This window comes from Lithobates pipiens, unplaced genomic scaffold (assembly GCF_037356315.1).
Source record: "Lithobates pipiens isolate NorthernLeopardFrog02 unplaced genomic scaffold, aLitPip1_a1.2 Scaffold_16, whole genome shotgun sequence".
NCBI lineage: Eukaryota > Metazoa > Chordata > Amphibia > Anura > Ranidae > Lithobates > Lithobates pipiens.
This window is the reverse complement of record NW_027507748.1, coordinates 618718891-618739227: the sequence shown is the minus strand read 5'-3', so window position 1 is coordinate 618739227 and position 20337 is coordinate 618718891. Positions and strand designations below refer to the sequence as shown.

The window sequence follows — 20337 nt, the reverse complement described above, 5'->3', positions numbered from 1 at the left end:
TGGTGACAGGTACTCGGGTACTCTGATGGTCTGGTGGCAGGTACTCGGGTACTATGATGGTCTGGTGGCAGGTACTCGGGTACTCTGATGGCCTGGTGGCAGGTACTCGGGTACTCTGATGGCCTGGTGACAGGTACTCGGGTACTCTGATGGCCTGGTGACAGGTACTCGGGTACTCTGATGGCCTGGTGACAGGTACTCTGATGGTTTGGTGACTGGTATTTGGGTACTCTGAAGGGCGGTGACAGGTACTCATATGGACTGTGACAGGTACTCGGGTACCCTGATGGGCCGTGACAGGTACTCGGGTACCCTGATGGGCCGTGACAGGTACTCGGGTACCCTGATGGGCCGTGACAGGTACTCGGGTACCCTGATGGGCCGTGACAGGTACTCGGGTACCCTGATGGGCCGTGACAGGTACTCTGATGTGCTGTGACAGGTACTCAAATACTCTGATGGACTGTGACAGGTACTCTGATGGACTGTGATTGACAGGTACTATGAGGGGTGGTGACAGGTCCTCTTTATTGGGGGGGGGGGGGCAATCAGTATGATTGGTGTACACTGTATGCGGTAACGAGATGTTACCGCAATCTCCTCCTCACACACGATCGGTGTGTGAGGAGGAGAACCCGGTAACATCCCGTTACCGCAGTTTGTTTACATTTTTGTGATCGACTGTGAAAGGATCACAGCCGATCACGTGGGTAAACAGCCGGCCAATGGCTGTTTACCAGCGTCGGTGACGAGCAGTGTTCCCGGGGAACACGCCGCCACCGACGTGCACGCGCAGCGCGCTCGCGCACGTTCGGGGTGTGACCATCTGTGATCGGCCATGACTTCATCACGGCCGATCACGTGGTAAACAGCCATAACGAATGGCTGTTCACCCCCTTCGGTGGCGAGCGGTGTCTCCGTGACATGCCGCCACCGAAGAAACAGGGATGCGCGCGCTCGATCGAGCGCATTCCCTGTTTAAACGGGAGGCCGTCATATGACGGCCTCCCGCCACAATAGGTGCGCGGCCGGCGGTCAGCAACCAGTTAAGGACCTTTGTGGAACTAGTAGGTTGTGATTAGCAGACTGTACCTCAGTCCCTATACTGATAAACTACTGCTGCAGAATAGGGCAGCAGTCAGCAGTAGTGCACTTCAACCCTATATATTGTGGACCTATACCAGTCCTTAAGGATTAGCAGACTGTACCTCACTCAACCCTATGTACTGTAGTACGCTATACCTTACCAGTCCTTATCATGACCTTTGTGGAACTAGTAGGTTGTGATTAGCAGACTGTACCTCAGTCCCTATACTCATAAAGGACTACTGCAGCAGAAGAGCAGCAGTCAAGTATAATATTCTTTCTATATTTGGAAGAAAGAATATTATACGTGTACAACCCTATTACCATACCAGACCTGAAAAGGACCTTTGTGGACCTAATAGTAACAGCTAATGATTAAACTGACTGTCCCTCACTGCTACACACAGCTTCCTGTCTGTCCCTATTTAAACTGACAAAACACAGGCTGCTGCAACAATAACTTGAATAGCACTGCACTCAAAACTATATCCTGTACTACTACACCATACCAGTCCTGAAAAGGACCTTTATGGACCTAATAGTAACAGCTAATGATTAAACTGACTGTCCCTCTATGCAACACACAGTGTCCTGTCTGTCCCTATCTGCACTGAGAAAAGACAATCTGCTGCAACAATGACTTGAATAGCAGTGCCTCAAACCTATATCCTGAACTACACCTATACCATACCAGTCCTTAAAAGGACTTTTGTGGACCTAATAGCTAGCGAATTGGGTCACTGCAGTCTCTCCCTGCTCCACACAGCAACCTCTCCCTATAGTGACAGTAGAAAGAATGTAAAATGGCCGCCAGTTCGGGTCTATTTATAAGTTAGGGGGAATGTCCAAGTGTCCATGTGCTGTAATGTTTCAATTTGCTGTCCTGTACCACATGATGGATGTGTCATCATAGGTCAAAGTTTTTTTACACAGTAAACACGTAAGTCCGCCGGGCGAACAGCGGCAATAGTCCGCTGATCAGGCGGACCGCGAACAGCTGAAATTCGCCGCAAACCGCCCGCCGGGCGAACAGTTCGGCCATCCCTATTGGGAAGGACAATGTTTTTTCTGGTGTTAATGAATTGGCTATAATCACAGTTGCCGCATTTGAAAGTACCCCGTGTTAGATTCCTTATAGTCAAACGATGGCCAGTATAATGGCTATGGACTAACTTATCTTTTAATGAGGATGCATGGCGAAATACAATGCTAGGCTGAGGTGTCACATATTTTCAGATGGCGGGGTCAGTGGTGAGTGGATACCAATATTATCGTAACAACATTTTCATGGCATGATATTGACTGTTATAACTGTTATAAGTAATAAATCTGACCGTATTGTCTAGATTTTTTTGTTTCTTGGAAAAAAATAAAGACTCACAAGACTGAGTTTTTGTACGATTGTAAGCTTTTCTCAAACATTTTTTACATTAGCCCTGGGAAAATAAACAACTTTGTAGTTTTCTAGCTTCCTCCTTAAGGCCGCGTACACACGGGCGGACTGTTCGCCCAACTAAGTTCGTCAGACAATCCGACAAACAGTCCGCTCAAAATTTGCATGAACGGACTTGACCACACACGATGAACGAACAGTCCGCTGAAAGCGTGCGCGATGACGTGAACGGCACGTACGACGGGACGAGAAATTCGACGTCCAATACACTGCAATGCAACCTTCGCCGTGTAAATCCTTTCTGAGCATGCGCGAAACTTAGTCTGTCGAACAAGCCTACACACGAGCGGACTGTCCGCTGAAACCAAGTTTGGACAGACTGTCTTACGGAAATTCCGAAAGACTTTGTTCGTCAGACTGTCCGCTGAAACTGTCCGCTGAAGCCCACACACGAGCGGATTGTCCGCTGAAACACTGTTCAGCGGACTAAGTTGGGCGAACATTCCGCCCGTGTGTACGCGGCCTAAAGACATCAGTGTTGCTACAATTTAGTTTTAGTCTAGGATATTGACTATATGGAATTGAGTGTATTAGAGGTATTGGATGCACACTGCTTGCATGTAGAATTGTGTTGCCTGCTGTAGGCATACAAAACAGGGCACTAGAAAGTGTCTAAGGAAGGAACTTCAAATTGATGGCAGAACATGGTAAATTTTAGATTCCAGCTATTGGAGTTAAGACATGTAAGAAATTGGTCCAATAAAGCTCTATCTCCATCCTGAATGATGATGATGCCATCTACATACCTGTGCCACAAACAATGTGGCACAGGTACGTCGCGAGATCCTTGTCAGAAAATAACTGGTGCTCCACCCCCCCCCCACAGGTACAGGTCGGCATTGGAAGGTGCAAAACACATGCCCATAGTCACACCCTGCCCCTGGAGGTAGTGGGAGGCAGAAAAACAAAAAAACATTATTCCCGAGGATAAAGTCCAACAAATCAATGGCAAATCTATCCTGCGACCCCTTCTGTGACAAAATATGTCCATACTGTTTCCACTCCGCAATCAACATCAATTGTTATTAGCCAGTCTGAATTTCCCTCCAGCATTTTTAACAAATGCATTGTGTGTTGTAGATAAGATTGTATAGCATCTACAAAGGGTTGCAAGATGGAATTGATAAATCAACTTGCATTCTCTGTAATGCATCCGTTAACAGATACAGTAGGACGACCCGGGTGATTGGTTCGATTTTTAGCCAAAGTGTAGAAACACGCATCCCATGGATGTAACTTTCGCATAAAATGCCAGATTTGTTTGAAAATGGCTCCCGCATAATATGCAGAGTCCACCACAGGACATAGAAATTGCAGGTAACAGCAGACACTCTTTTGGTATCAATTTTTTAATACCAGTTCCTATTGGATAATACATGGTCAAGTCTTTCCTGGTCATAAGACCACGTAGTGCATCATTTTGTTGGGGGTTAGATTGAATCTAGGCCCATTAGTGGCATTAAATTTTTTCAACCTCAACCGTGACCTGCTTCAAAAAGAGGGCAAGGCTGGGGTTGGTTTGTACTGGGGGACATTTGGTGGATTTTTTTCTTAACAAATTTAGACCAGCGGTGTCCTCCTCTATTGATTGCAAAATAGTTTTTAAGTCAATGCAGTCAATTAGATCAGGGGGTTCGTTCTTAGCAAATAATTCATTTAACATCTTAAGGACCCAGAAGTCATGTTTGGTGTATTTGGAGGGGAGTGATGGCTCAACAGCCCGTTGTTCTTTTTGATATACCCGGTAGTTGTTTAACAAGAAGATTATGTACAAATAAATTTAAATCTTTAATGACCTCAAAGTGGTCAACCCCCTCAACAACAACTGTCTTTCAGCATCTGTTAGTATAAAACATAGTAGAAATGCCAGTGTTAATAAGGCATAAATGATATGCAGCACTACCCCAGCAGAAGCCACTTGGTATATTGAGTTCCTGTTCTTCTGCCTTGACTCTGAGAACAATCTCAGCCGCACTGACACACCAGGCAAAGCCAATGGATACTACACTGCTACTATGAGCACAAATATAGACACTATGCACACAACTATGGTTCAGTATCAAAAAGCAAACATCAGACTGGTTAGTGGTAAATTAACTCAATATATTTTCAATGTAATATAGCAGTATGCACATAAATGAGCAATTAGAGGATTAGGTCAATCACAGTTGAGAGGCAATATGTTCACTAGGCTATAGCAGCCTAGGTCAATTCACAAAATCAGTAAGACCCCTTTCACACTGGGGCGTTTTTCAGGTGTTTTCAGGCGCTTTAGCGTTAAAAAAAGCATCTGTAAAGCGTTGAAAGAAGCCTCATCTGCACTCCCAATGTGAAAGCCCAAGTGCTTTAAGAGCCCCTTTACAATGTCAGCACCCGAAAAACCCTTGTAAAATGCTGCTTAAACTAGCAGCGCTTTACCAGCGTTTTTTGAGCACTATTGGGACACCTTTAACCCCTGCTAGTGCTAGTGGCCAAATAAAGGGTGAAAAGTGCCCACAAAGCGCTGCTGCCAAAAGCGCTTTGCAGGCGTTTTGCAGGCGCTTCCCATTGATTTCAATGGGAAGGGGCGCTTTGGGACCGGTGTATTCACCGCTCCAAAAGCGCTGCAAAGAAGCTGTTTGCAGGAATTTTTTTGATGCCCTGCCAGCGCAGCGCCTCAGTGTGAAAGCACTCGGGCTTTCACATTGGGATTGCAGTTGAGGCTTCTTTCAGGCGCTTTACAGGTGATTATTTTAACGCTAAAGTGCCAAAAAAACACCATAGTGTGAAAGGGGTCTCAGTGTGAAAGCACTCGGGCTTTCACATTGGGATTGCGGATCAGGCTTCTTTCAGGTGTTTTACGTGCGCTTTAACGCTAAAGCGCCTGAAAAACGCCCCAGTGTGAAAGGGGTCTAATAAGTAATGGCATTAGAAAACAGTAACAGTAATGATAATCAATACTGTGATAACTCCTCTGTAAACAGTATTTACTTATTTATTATAGGTACGTATAGTGCCGACAATTTACACAGTGCTGTACATATATATTGTATATTTACATCAATCCCTGCCCTCAAGAAGCTCACAATCTAAGGTCTCTAATGCTCATTCATACATACACAATACACATACTAGGACAAATTTAGACAGGAGCCAATTAACCTACTGTCAGGGGTCTACCAGCATAGAATGGGCAAACGTGCGTGCACGCGCGCACGCACTGCTGGCCGGTCTAAACATCAGCTGCCTGTGTGTGCGCCGGCGTGTGCATATGCGCAGTGGGTGCGCGCAAGTGTTTGCGATTGGCACCAAGGGGACTTTAAAGGAATTACAGCTGCATTTGTGTAGCTCTGTTTCGTCTGCAGCTTTGTGCCCTAGTATCCTGAAATCTGCCTGTTGACATTTTGATTACCAACCTGGCTCCTGTTTGACCTCTCTTTCCTCGCTCCTATCCCAATACCGGTTTGCCTGACCTTGTTTATGGACTTTTGCTTGATACCTGACCCACTGTTGTCTCAGCTGTCTCCTGCAGATCCAGCTTTCCTTGGAGGATTTTCGCCCCGCTACACGCCAGTTGCTGCAACCTGCTCAGGCACTCCTACCCCGCTGTGCTCACAAGACCACTGTCTCCATTCCAGTGGCTCCTGAGCCAGAGTTGTAAGAGAGGTCTTCTTCTACCAGTCAGGCTCACAACCAGGTACCTAACACCTACCATCATGTCTTTTGGAGTGTGGGAGGTAACCGGAGGAAACCCACACAAGCACAGGGAGAACATGCAAACTCCAGGCAGGTAGTGCCGTGGTTGGGATTCAAAACAAAAACCCTAATGCTTCCAAGCAGAAGTGTTATGCTAACCAGTATGCTATATCCACTTTAGAGTGCAATCCAGATGAATGGCAAAGATGAAATCTAAGACTCCCTAAAGAGATATCTCATACTTTGGACAATAGGCAGTTCTTGTGAAGCAGCTATCTGAGTGAACAGTCTTTAGCCCTAGTTCTTCAGCCAGCTAGTGTTGGGGCCCAGACTTTGTGGGGGTGCACATTAGTGCAATCCCAATACAGTCTGCATACAGTAAATAATGCTGCTAGTTAGATGGCCAGCCCCTATGTGCTCAGTCAATGCTAGCAACAACAGGTTATTGGCAGCAGTGTCATTCCATCAAACCCAGCGATACAGCAATAGAGGTCTCACTGTTCAGAAGTCAGCTCACTTCTGGATCTGCCTGGAGCAATGATGGTTTTCAGCACACAGCAGCAGGCATGTGACAGGTTGATTTCCATACAGGAGCAGCAAAGTGCACACCTCAGTCACCTTGTAGCAAAGAGAAAAGTCCCTTGGTATTCGACCTGTGAAAATTCAGCTTTCTCTCTCTTTATACTTGGCTTGCATTGGGAATTGGAGTCAACAGTCCATTGACTCCCATAGCATGATCCTTCCCATCTCCCATGATTCAGTGCACCCACCATCGAGTCTCTTGAGCTCCTTCTGCTTGTTGGCTTCCCCTGGTGGATGGAGGAGAGGTAGTGTTAACCCTTTTAGATGAAGTCCATTGAGAGCACAGGTGTCCTAAATTGCTCTGTGTCTCTGGACAAGCACCTGGCTACAGATGTATAACAAATAAGGTAAACTTTATGAAGGGAAATAGTTATTATATAAATAGCTTTCTTGCTCCCTGAAACCAAGTAAAAAAACATTGGCATGTGTTAGCTTTGCTTTTTTTTTCTTTGTAGCTGCTTGCTTAATAATCTTATATCTTATTTTCGTATCAAAATTATTTGGTCTTTTTTAAAACCCAACTTCAATTGTTAGATTTCTAATAATTTCCTTTGTTCTCACTCGGACAGGATATAAGGGGAATCTTACCAACAGTGATCCAAAGAGAAGCAAAGTCGAATAAAGCTTCCTGACATAGATTTTATTGATGTTTTAAATATTAGGTAAAAATGTAATACAGTAGATCACTTAGCATACATGATAGTTGGTTAGCATGAAATGGAACATAGGTTGATCAATGATGCTATGGAGGTAAAGTCATACATTAACAAAGGTGTTGTTATGTTGTTGTAGGTGGTAAACTGATTTTATGGGATTGAAACCATTCCTATGTAATAGGAAAGCCTTTAACTACTTGACCTCTGGAAGGATTAACCCCCTTCCTGACCAGGCCTTCTTTTGCTATTTGACACTGCGCTACTTTACCTGCCAATTTTGCGGTTATGTACCCAAACACAAATAGAGCTTTCTGTTGGTGGCATTTGATCACCTCTGGGTTTTTTATTTTTTATTATATAAACGAAAAAAGCTGACAATTTAAAAAAAACAAACAAACAATATTTTTTACTTTCTGCTATAAAACATATCCCATAAAAAAATATCAAATCTCTTAATACATTTGGGCCAAAATGTATGCTGTTACATGTCTTTGGTAAAAAAAAAATCCCAATAAGTGTATATTGAATGGTTTGTGTGAAAGCTGTAGCGTCTACAAACTATGGGATATATATTGGAATGTATTTTTTCATACTAGTAATGGCGGTGATCCTCAACTGCAATAGTGTCGTGGGCAATCTGACACTAACCGATGCTGGGGGGAACTAACCAACTGCCACTGACATCACCAGTAACATTATTACAGTAATCAATGCTAATAATATGCACTGTGACTATACTAATGACACTGGGCAGAAAGGGGTTAACATCTAGGGCGATTGTGTGCCTTATGTCCCATAAACACGATCCGAAAATCAGACGACAGATCGTCCGTTTTTTTTTTTTTGCATGCTAGTAGTATATCAAACCTGAAAAGTTTACTAAATTTACAAAAATTCTCGTACAACAGAATAAAAAATCGCAAATGATGTCATGTGTTGCAGTGTATTTGTATTGTATTTCCAATGACAACTACTGATTAAACAAAAATTGTACGATCTGGTATCATATGAGAATTTTTTTTGTACTTGTCTGATAAAATTATATCGGATGAACTGTCGTAATCGGCTCTCGAAAGCTCTGTACTAACAATCCGATTATCGTACCATCGTGTCATTGTGTTCAATTTTCGGATTGTGTGTACAGGCCATAAGTGCTTATGTGTGTACATGCTGCAGCTCTTACTGGGGATCTAGTTGTTTTCATTCCCTGCTTAGCAGGGAATGAGATCCCCTGTCACTGAACACAGCTCTGTATTGTTTGCATTCAGTCAATCATTGGCTGGATCAGTCAATCATTGACTGGGATCTGGTGACCAGCATATGCTGTGACGCATCACAGCACAGCCGGGTGGAAAGGCATGCACCCCTTCTACCCCGGAGATGCAGAATCATGTATATATATATATATATATATATATATATATATATATATATATATATATATATATGATTCTGCACAGCCAGCCCATACTGTAGCAGTAAAGCCATAGTGCGCGGTCGACAACTGGTTACACGTTTTGTTGGTGTCATTTCCAGATTCTAAATTGGAGATATTGACGATAAGGTAGAGCTAACTTCTGTCATTTTCTTGTTGCCTGTGACCTTAGAGTAATCACTTTTACTTCATGTGTGGCACATGGATAGTAAAAGAGGAAATCTCCTTCATTGGGACCCTATCACAAAAACTAATAGAGGATGTAACCCTTTCCATCTATATTCAAAACTATAAAAACAAGTGTAGACTATTATTTTAAAGTGGTTGTAAACCTCAGGCATGAAATATAAACAAAGCAAATCCCTCTATAGTGTTTACTTGTCTCAGTTCAGAGCACAAAGCCCTTGTACACATGGTTGGACATTCCGACATAAAATGTTCGATCGGGCCGTGTTATCGGATAATCCGACCGTGTGTGGGCTCCATCGGACTGTTTCCGTCGGAATATCCGACCGACAAAGTTTTAGAGCTGGGCTATAAAATTTTCCGACAGCATGGCCTGATGGGACTTTGTCCTATCGTTTGTAGAGAATTCCAATCGGACAAAGTGCCACGCATGCTCAGATCAAATTCCTAGACCAAAGCTATTGGCTACTAACGAAATAACGTCACCACATTCTGAACGATCGGATTGTCCGACAACTTTGTCCGACTGTGTGTATGCAACACAAGTTTCGGACAAAATCCGTCGGACAAAATCCTACGGATTTTGTTGTCGGAATGTCCGACTATGTGTACCAGGGCTAAGAGTCATTTCTGTCTGCTGCCTCATTTCTCTGCTATCTGCATGACTTCTGACAAGTTTTCCTGACACCAAGAGAATAAAGGTGACAGGGGATTCAGCTCCAGCACAGCCTGTGATTGACAGCATCTGCCCTGTTCTTGTGTGCTATGTGAAGGGGATTTGTCCCTTAACGCCAATCAGCTTTCCCTGAGCTCTTCAGAATGTAACTTCAGTTCCCAGCCCCTTGCTTTCTGAAAGCTCAAACAAGCTGTATAAATTCTGCACTTTGTACATTGTAGAGAAGTGAGGGCTGCAAATAAACAAGTACAATTTATGAAGGAGGATTTATTTCTCTGTCTATTACCTGAGGCCAGTCATTTCGCTGAGTATATGTAAGGGTTTACAACCACTTTAAGTTGTATTAAACCCCCCCAAAAAATGAACATATTGGAGTTATCAATCCTTAAATATGGTAGCTGCATTACTTGTTTATTTTTTTTACTTTTTTCCCATTTATTTTCACCTGGTGATTGGCCCAGAACACGCTTCTTGTCTTAAGCCTGATACACTTTTTTGAAAACAGCCTTTGCGGCTGCCGGCTTGTATTTTTTAATGAACTACCATGGCGCTGTTGAACACCATGGTAGTTCACTGAGTCTTCCTGTCAGTGTGAAACTGCCTATCTGTATGATGTACAGCCACGCAGCTCACACTGACAGTCTGCTGTAGACCTGCATGGCATCAGCGATCTGCTGATCGCTGGTGCAATGCTTTCCGGGCTCCTTAAAAAATAAAAATAAATAGTAAATGCACTTTTTATTTTACCTACAAAAAGATATGCATTTATTATTATTTTTTAAAAGTGAACTTATCCTTTAACACTTTTTAAGCAGGTAAAGTAACCTTTTTCTGCATTTTTACCTTAGGGAAACCCTTGAAATAATTTTTACATACAAATAAAAATATAATTGATGCCATGCACCAGGCTCTGCCAGGTGGCATTGCCCCCAGGAACTATGTAAGCACCATTAAAGTGTTTGTAAACCTTAGATTTTTAAAAAATAAAAATAACAAACATACACTTACCTGCTCTTTGCAATTGTTTTGCACAGAGCAGCCCTGATCCTCTTTTTCTGAGGTCCTCCACTGGCGCTCCAGGCTCCTCCTCTTCATCAGGTGCCCCCACAGGAAGCCACTTTCCATGGGGGCACCCATGTGGGCTCGCTCCCGAGTCCCACTACTGCCTCCTTTGACAAAGACAGCAGCCCCGCCCCACTCCTGCTCACGTGTTACAGGATTTGATTAATACCACCCTGCTCCTGCTCACGTGTTACAGGATTTGATTAATAGCAGCGGGAGCCAATGGCCCCTGATGCTATAAATCTGTCCAATGAGGAGAGAGACTGGCTGGAACTGCTGTGCTCGTGCACATCGCTGGATCAGATGGGGCTCAGATAAGAAGGGGGGGGGGGGGGGCTGCAGCACAAAAGGTTTTTCACCTAAATGCATTAAGGTGAAAAACCATGAGACTTTACAACCACTTTAAATGGGAGGTTAATCAGTCACAACTCAATGAACCACATGCAACTTCTGGAGGAAACTTAGTTGAGAATGACTATGTTAAAGCAGAATGTGTTTTTCTTTTGGGATAAAGGTTTTACATAAATTAATAAAAGCTGACCATTGTAAGCACCCCTGTCAGAGGTAAATGGTTTGTGCCAACAAGCTTGATCTATTAAAGGATGTCCCAAACAGCTTGGTCTGTTAAAGGAAGTTGAAAAATAACAGAGTTACTGGTCAGATCAACAGGTAAAAATAAAGGAAAAAGTCTCAGACCCCTCCACACGGGATGGACTTCATCTATCCGCTGATCCCTGCTGAGCAGGCAGATAGCTGGTCTGTGTCTGCTAGGTTATGCAGAGGGGACACAAACACAGCCTGCTGTCCTCTGTGGATGATCGGATGCAAAGGTACCGTCTGTCTGTTTACACCCAATTGCCATTTGATCAGGGAACGGATCCCCATCTGTTTTTAGCAGATGGGATGTTGACGGGTGTCAACAGACCGATGTCCGTTGACATCTGCCACTCCATAGAGGATTCTGGAGGGTCCAATCGAATCCGCCTGAAAAACTGAGCAGTGGACCCTATCTGTCCACTAGTGTGAAAGGGCCCTAAAAAAACTAATTAAGCCACCACATCTAAGAATTATTAAACTGCAATATATTCACTTTACGGTATTAATTCTGTGTTTTTGTGTTAAATTTTGCTTTAAAGTTGCAAATAGAAAAAAGAATTCATACTTAGCAAACATTTTCAGTTGCATATCAGTATATGCTGTAAATAAACACATTTATACATTTTGTTATTCTCTTATAACATTCTTAGTATGAGAAAGTATCATCTGAAAACACCTACTAGACTCTATCAGTCTAAACCTAGCTACCAAAAGTGGAACTTCCACTCATTTGTCTGCTCCCCCCCATCTCCGGTGCCACACTTGGCACCTTTTGGTGGGAGCAGATATGTGTCTTTGACAGGTACCCTGTCCCCACTTCACGGGAGACCGGGTTGTGGTGAATTACGTCTGCAGCATGGCTCCCTCCTCCTTCCCCAGGCCACTGGGCCAGTAGGAGAGCGCAGTGGTGCAGTAGGGACCCAGTATGAAGCCGTAATACTTCATTGCTGGGTTCCCTTACCGGCAATGGCGGCAGCAGCACCCGACATCTGATGGAAACATCAGCTATGGTGCCAACATCGCTAGACTCCAGACAAGGTAAGTGTCTTATTAATAAAAGTCAGCAGATACAGTGTGTGTAGCTGCTGGCTTTTAATTTTTACAGGGGTGGGGGGGACCTCTGCTTTAAAATATGGTCTAATAAAAATCAGGGGTGGAGGCATTGCAATGTAATTTTCAATGGCCAACGCCGTATCACTGTTTATAGCAATTCATGGTTCTCTTTCAACAGCTGCATATGCTGAAGGGACGGGGGAGACGACAGTGCTGCAGACATCAGGAATTTTTGTTTCTGAACAAACTTTTCTTGTGATCACTATGATTGGGTAACTATGAAGTTCATATGATCAGGAACTACACAGATTTATTTCCTGATCTACTCTCCAGGATTCAAAGCCACCAAACTAAAAGTGCAGTGTAAGAAATGTCTGTGTTCATTTACAGTAACGTAGATTACGCCCTTGTGTTTCCTGCATGTTATGTGATTTTGAAAGTAGTAGCTTCCTATTGTTTTCTCTCAGTTTCAGACAGCAGCACTTAGCTAGCTTTAATAGGTTTCTAGAAGCATAAACTTCAACTGGCAAAACATTTAGCTTTGGTAACAGGATAATTTTTAGGATAATTTTAGATTTAGTTTAAACAATGGCATTTAAAAAAAAAAATCCCTTGTAAGCAATAGCATACTGCGCTGGTAGGTATTGCATACTAGCACATTATGAAATACTTACCTGGCAGGTAGGGTTGCATGAGGTGGCAACTCTACTGGCAGGGCTTCCTTCTTTACCTGGTCTTCCTTCCAGGTTTGCGGGCTATGACCTTTTTAATGGCCGAGTCGCAATGACATCACTCCCTCGCATGCACACAGGAGTCATGGCTGCGGCACAGAGCTGTGAAGGGATGGCATGTCCTGTCTCCTGTGTACCCGGTGCTCCGTCACTCACAGCCATGCATCCTGTTCTGTCTATCATATGAGCAGGGCTAGGAGGCATGGCTTTGAGTGACAGAGCACCGAGTACACAGGAGATCGCGGCTCTGTGTAATTCAATGGCGCTCGCTCCTCCTCTTCTCTCAGAGACATGAGGGATAATCCAACACTGGCAAGGCTGCAATGATGGGAAAGATGAGGCTGCAGATAGGCACTGAACAGGCTGCATTGTTGGTCAGTTTAACCACTTCGCATCCAGACCAATTCTGACATTTCTCTCCTACATGTAAAATTCATCATTTTTTTGATAGAAAATTACATAGAACCCCCAAACATTATATATGTTTTTTTTAGCAAAGTCCCTAGAGAATACAATGGCGGTTGTTGCAACGTTTTATCTCGCACGGTATTTGCGCAGAAATTTTTCGAACGTGTTTTTTTCAAAAAAAAAAAACTGTTTCATGCTTAAAAAAACAAAAAAAAAACAAACAGTAAAGTTAGCCCAATTTTTTTGCATAATGTGATAGATGAAGATACGCCAAGTAAATAGATACCCAACATGTCACGCTTCAAAATTGCACACGCTCATGGAATGGCGCCAAACTTTGGTATTTAAAATCCCCATAGGCAACGCTTTAAAATTTTTTACTGGTTACATGTTTTGCGTTACAGAGGAGGTCTAGGACTAGAATTATTGCTCTCACTCTAACGTTCGCGGCCATATCTCACATGTGTAGTTTGCACACCGTTTTCATATGTGGGCGGGACTTACGTATGCGTTCGCTTCTGCGTACAAGCTCACAGGGGCAGGGGCACTTAAAAAATTTTTTTATTGTTAATTTTACTTTTTTTTTTTTAGTTTGACACTTAAAAAAAAAATATTTGATTACTTTTATTCCTATTACAAGGAATGTAAACATCCCTTGTAATAGGAATATGGCATGATCGGACCTATTTACAGTGAGATATGGGGTCAATAAGACCCCACATCTCACCTCTAGGCTGGGAAGCCTAAAATCACCTTCCCAGCCAAGGTTTTATTTTGAATGCAGAGGCCGGGCGTGACGTCATAACATCGCGCCCGGCCTCCGAACGATCGTAGAGACTCCGGGGACCATCGGAAATCTCTATGATATCATCCGGGGGGCGGCGGATCCTGTGACCGACTCACCGATGGAAGCGATGAGTCGGTAGAAGCACCGGAGGGCGGCAGGAGGGGATGTCCCCTCCTGCCGCCTGCAAGAAGGATCAAGCGGCGGAACAGCCCCTATGATCGTTCTTATGGTACAGGGAATCGCCGGCTGAAAATTCCAATATCTGAATGATGTCTGTGGCCTCAGGCATCATTCAGATATAACCACCGAAAGCCGAGGCCGTCCCTGGACGTCCACCCGGTGCAAAGTGGTTAATGACTGCAGATGGGCACTGAGCAGGGTGCATTGATGAGCTGTGACCCTAATTTTGCTTCAAAGTTCTTTATTTAAAATGTACGTTTTTTTTCCTTAAACTTCCCTCCTAAAATTGGGGTGTGTGTTATACGCCTGTGCGTGTTATACACTGATAAATACGGTATATTCTTTCTTTTTTTTTAAAACAGGGGCCATGCTTACCTTCTCTGTTTCATTCCAATTTTAGCATATGAGCTGCAGAAGCCAGCACATTTTTATTATACTCTAAACCTCTTTTAACATTAAACTAAAAACCAACCTTCTCCCATTTTTTCCCATCTTCCCTCTTGCTTTTACAATAGATGAAAAAGCCCTGTAACACCTGTTCTGTGGAAAACACTGATCTGAACTGCCATGACAGTTGGCCATCTGACCTAAGCAATCTGTCATGTGATCTCAGCTCAAACAGCTTGGGGACTGACATTCAGCCACAGCCAGCCAATCAGAAGCTCTGTCTTTACTGTGGTTCTACAATTCAGCTGAGCATATGTCTAGACCTATGATCATACAACTGCGATGGGAGTCCAAAGCAATGTTTTCAGCAGTATGGGAAATGATTAAAATGTATTTTTACACCCAATGACAAAATTTTAATTTATTGCTGTTCTCTAGTCCTTAGTCTAGGTTCACATCTTTGTGGGTACAGCAGCCCATTTATTTGAAAGGGTTGCTGTGTCTGCAGGAAACACAGGGAAAAATGTCTCCAACCCTTTTTACCAATGCGGCCACTTAGAACTGCATGGTGCTTTGGCACCATGTGGTTTTGCTAACCTGAAAACTTGTTTTTGATGCGCGAGGGGTGCTATTATGCATGTGTTTCCAACTCACAAATATGTGTACATAGCCTTATATGCAGTGGTTGCATTATAGGCCTTTTTTCTATTTTCACCCGGTGATCTTTCCAACGACATGCTCCCTGTCTTAGGGTGAGAAAGCATTCTTGCTTTAGGCCCCTTCACACAGGCGTACTACAGCATACATCCATGCGAGGGCCATGTTTTTTTTTTTTTAAAGATATTTTTATTTTATGACAGACAGAGAAACCAAAAAAAAAAAATATGCTTTACAAAAACAAGAAAAAACCTTGGGCAATCATAGGTATACAGCATCAAATACTAGGCTTATGCATTTGAGAGACTTATGATGATACATTGTTTAAGCATCATACATTCGTATATAGAATACAATCAAGGTGTCGGTTACTTAGCATCAATAAATTATATATATATATATTTATATATATATATATATATTGTAGACATGTCACTGGAGAAGTGATCGAGGGGGTGTACATCTCACCTAGGTTGCTACACAGTGTGAGATGGTAAATCCAGGATGGATCAGTTTCTCAGCAGCGATATGCTGCTGAATTGTTATTTAATTTTGCCGGGCCTGGGTTTATATGGAATGGCAGGTAGGTTTGGTAGAGGGACCTGTCATTCCACATCCCCCGATCCAGTTCTGGGTTTGGGATCAGGTGAGCTTTGATCCTAATTAGCCTGGGAAGCTAAAGGCTCTGTAGGGTCTGCAGCTGATTGTTCTCAGCCAGGGAATGAACAATCTGTGTGTTGAAGGAAGCTGCAAGCACAGCCACTGCTGGAGCTAAAACTCACCCTGCGATATCCAGGCGAAAGACGCTGTGTTTGTAAGTGTCAGATAGGTGAGCAGAACCTGTTAGTAAGCGCCCAGCCGGGCTAGGACTTTTATTTTTGTTGTACTTAGAAAGCACGGTGTTGCTGTATATTTTGTTTGCTGGACTGTTTGTACCACGAATAAACGCCAAGATCTGCTTTATAAATTCCAAGTCTGCTGTGAACTGTGTCCAAACACACCCTACCCCGGGAAGATCCCTTACAATTGGTGGAGGTAGCGGGCAACGCGGTTGCTAGGGGCAACGGTGTGGACAGACTTGGCTACAGCTGCTGATGTCCTGGGTGAAAGCTGCAACTACACTCCAAAAAAACAGTCCAGCAACATGGAGGAGATGCTGAAGCAGTTTATGCAAGTGAGTTTGCAACAACAGCAGGCTCAGACAGAGGCCAATAGACGACATGAACAGTCCATGGCTGCACAACAACAACTTATTGAGCACCTGATAGCAAATCGAGAGGCGCCTGTGGTGATGGGAGCCGCTCCAGAGATTTTTTCTGGGAGAAGGACTGTGCAGAAAGCGCTGCAAAAGATGACTGCTGAGGACGATGTTGAGGCCTATCTAACAGTATTTGAGCGCGTGGCTGAGCGAGAGAAGTTACCAGCCGCTGAGTGGGCAGAGGTAATTGCGCCCTATTTAACAGGTGAACCTCAAAAAGCCTACTATGACCTCAGTGAGCAAGAGGTTAAGGACTATACTCGGCTAAAAGAGGAGATACTTGCCCGACTAGGAGTTACTACTGCAGTCCGTGCCCGGAGGGTACGCAACTGGAGCTACAGTCTGGACAAATCAGCGAGGTCCCAGATGTATGACCTAATCCATTTGGCAAGAAAGTGGTTGGAGCCAGACACTTCTACTCCTGCACAAATCCTAGAGAAGGTCGTGATGGATCGCTACCTCCGAGCGCTTCCTACTGACCTGCAACGCTGGGTGGGACAAGGTGATCCTAAGAATGCAAACGAACTTGTCAACCTTGTGGAGAGGTTCCAGGCGACTGAGGACTACCTCCGTGATGTTCCTGCAGCATCTTCACCTCCCCAGAGCGCCAGATCTGTGCCGTCAGCTGGTAAGAGACTTCCATCTATTGGGGGAGTGTGGAGGGGTGCTGATGGGGGGAAAAGGGCTCAAGTGGTGTCTCAGGGACAAAAGACTGGTGATGGTCCCGGGTGGCTAAGGGGCTCTGAAAAGGACTCCTTGCCAAAGAGACCAGGCCCTATCCAGTGTTGGAGATGCCATGAGGCGGGACACGTGTCGGCCCATTGCCCTCTTACCTCTGAACCCATGGAATGTGACGCTAGCCGGCGTCAGTCGCTATTTGCGGAACCATCTTGTGCTGCAGTTCCTGGACTAGAGACTGAACCGCAAATCTGCGATATTACAATCAATGACTTTCCTGTTAAAGCGTTAATGGACTCAGGAAGCCTTGTAACCTTGGTGCATGCTAGCCTGGTGACTGGGGACTTAGAGTCTAAAAAGCATATGAGTGTTGTGTGCATACATGGTGATACAAAAATGTACCCTATAGTGCTGGCTAAAGTCGGGACTGAACAAGGCACCGTACAATATGAAGTGGGTGTGGTTAAAAACCTCATGCATAATGTAATATTGGGGCGCGATTTTCCATTATTCTGGGCTCTCTGGGAAAAAAGAAAAATCCCCAAAAGGAGTGAGGATACCTCTAAGGGGGTTGCCTTGTCCACTGTGAATGATAAAAGTGTGCAGGATGAAAATGATTGTTTTCCTTTACAGGTCCTGGCTGGGGAGGAGGAGGCTCCTCCCACTGAGCAAAATATACTAGACTTAGAGGTGTCTAGAGATAATTTTGGGGCTGCACAATTACAGGACCCCACTCTCAAAAATGCGAGAGAGCAGGTTGCTGTAATGAATGGGGTACCTCAGGAACCAGATGCTGAAAAAAGATTTCCACATTTTTCGGTGACTAATGATCTTTTCTATAGGGTTAATAAGGTTAAGGATGAGATTGTGGAACAGCTTCTGGTACCTAAGCCGTACCGGCGTCAGGTGCTTGACATGGCACATAACCATGTTCTTGGGGGACACTTGGGGACTGACAAAACGCGAGAGAGGGTTCTCCAGAGGTTTTTTTGGCCGGCCATATATGATGACATTAAAAAATACTGTGAGTCGTGCCCCACATGTCAGGTTAGTGCCCCAGTGTCACATTTTCGCAGTCCTTTGGTTTCGCTCCCTATTATAGAGGTGCCTTTTGAGCGTATTGCCATGGATTTAGTGGGTCCCATTGTAAAGTCAGCTAGAGGACACCAGTATATTTTGGTAGTCCTGGATTATGCGACCCGCTATCCTGAGGCTGTACCCTTAAGAAACACTGCATCTAAAACAATTGCACGTGAGTTGTTTTATATGTTCTCTAGGACTGGGATCCCCAAAGAAATCCTAACTGACCAAGGTACGCCATTTATGTCGAAAGTAATGAAGGAATTATGCAGACTATTTAAAATCTCACACATCCGTACCTCTGTGTACCACCCCCAGACGGACGGATTGGTGGAGAGATTTAATAAAACTTTGAAACATATGTTGAAGAAAGTGGTGGCAAAAGATGGTCATGACTGGGATCATTTATTACCCTACCTCATGTTTGCTATTAGGGAGGTGCCCCAAGCGTCCACAGGGTTCTCACCATTCGAGTTGGTCTATGGTCATCACCCTAGGGGTCTACTAGACATTGCAAAAGAGACATGGGAGAATGAGTCCACCCCATACAAGAGTGTTATTGAGCATGTAGCACAAATGCAGGACCGTATAGCCACTGTAATGCCCCTGGTAAGGTAACACCTCCAGAGAGCTCAAGAGGCCCAAAGTAGAATTTACAACCGGTCCGCAAGAATCAGGACATTCAACCCAGGCGATAGGGTCCTTATACTAGTCCCCACTGTTGAGAGTAAATTCTTGGCGAAGTGGCAAGGTCCTTATGAAATTGTTGAAAAGATCAGTGAGGTGAACTACAAGGTGCACCAACCAGGTAGAAGGAAGCCTTTCCAAGTTTATCACATAAACTTGATCAAGCCCTGGAAAGACAGGGAATCCTTGGGGGCGACAAATACTGTTAATAATTTGTCACAACCAATCCCTCCAGTCAAGGTAGGTGATACTCTATCAGTATCACAGAAACAGGAGGCTCATGAATTTTTACAGAAAAACAAAAACAAGTTCTCTGACCTCCCAGGGCGTACACACCTCATCCATCATCACATTGAAACTGAGCCTAGAAGCAGAGTAAACCTTAAGCCCTATAGGATACCCGAGGCACGTAGGGAAGCCGTATCTGCCGAGGTAAAACGTATGCTTGCTCTGGGCGTAATTGAGGTGTCACAGAGTGAATGGTCCAGCCCAATTGTGCTAATCCCAAAGCCCAATGGAACTTGGAGGTTCTGTAACGATTTCAGAAAGTTGAATGAGATCTCCAAGTTCGATGCGTATCCTATGCCCAGGGTAGATGAGTTGATTGAGAAGTTGGGTAACGCCAGGTACATAACCACCCTCGATCTCACAAAGGGCTACTGGCAGATTCCACTTTCTGGTGAGGCTAAAGAGAAAACTGCATTCTCCACCCCTGATGGGCTATTCCAGTATGTAGTGATGCCATTCGGGTTACATGGAGCGCCTGCAACTTTCCAGAGGTTGATGGACTTGATTCTGCGACCACATCGTGATTACTCAGCTGCCTACCTCGATGATGTGGTCATTTTTAGCCCTGATTGGGAAAGTCACCTCTGTAAGGTACAGGCCGTGTTGGATGCCATAAGTGATGCAGGGTTGACCATAAATGCCGAGAAGTGTGCTCTAGCCCTAGAAGAGGCCAAATATCTGGGCTACATTATTGGGAGAGGATTGATTAAGCCACAGCTAAATAAAATTGAGGCA

General features: G+C 44.2%; 1 pseudogene; it reads right to left on the bottom strand.

The window, feature by feature from the left end:
- Window positions 1-14892: 14892 nt before the first annotated feature.
- LOC143986252 (U6 spliceosomal RNA) lies at window positions 14893-14991 on the bottom strand (annotated as a pseudogene).
- Window positions 14992-20337: the final 5346 nt, after the last annotated feature.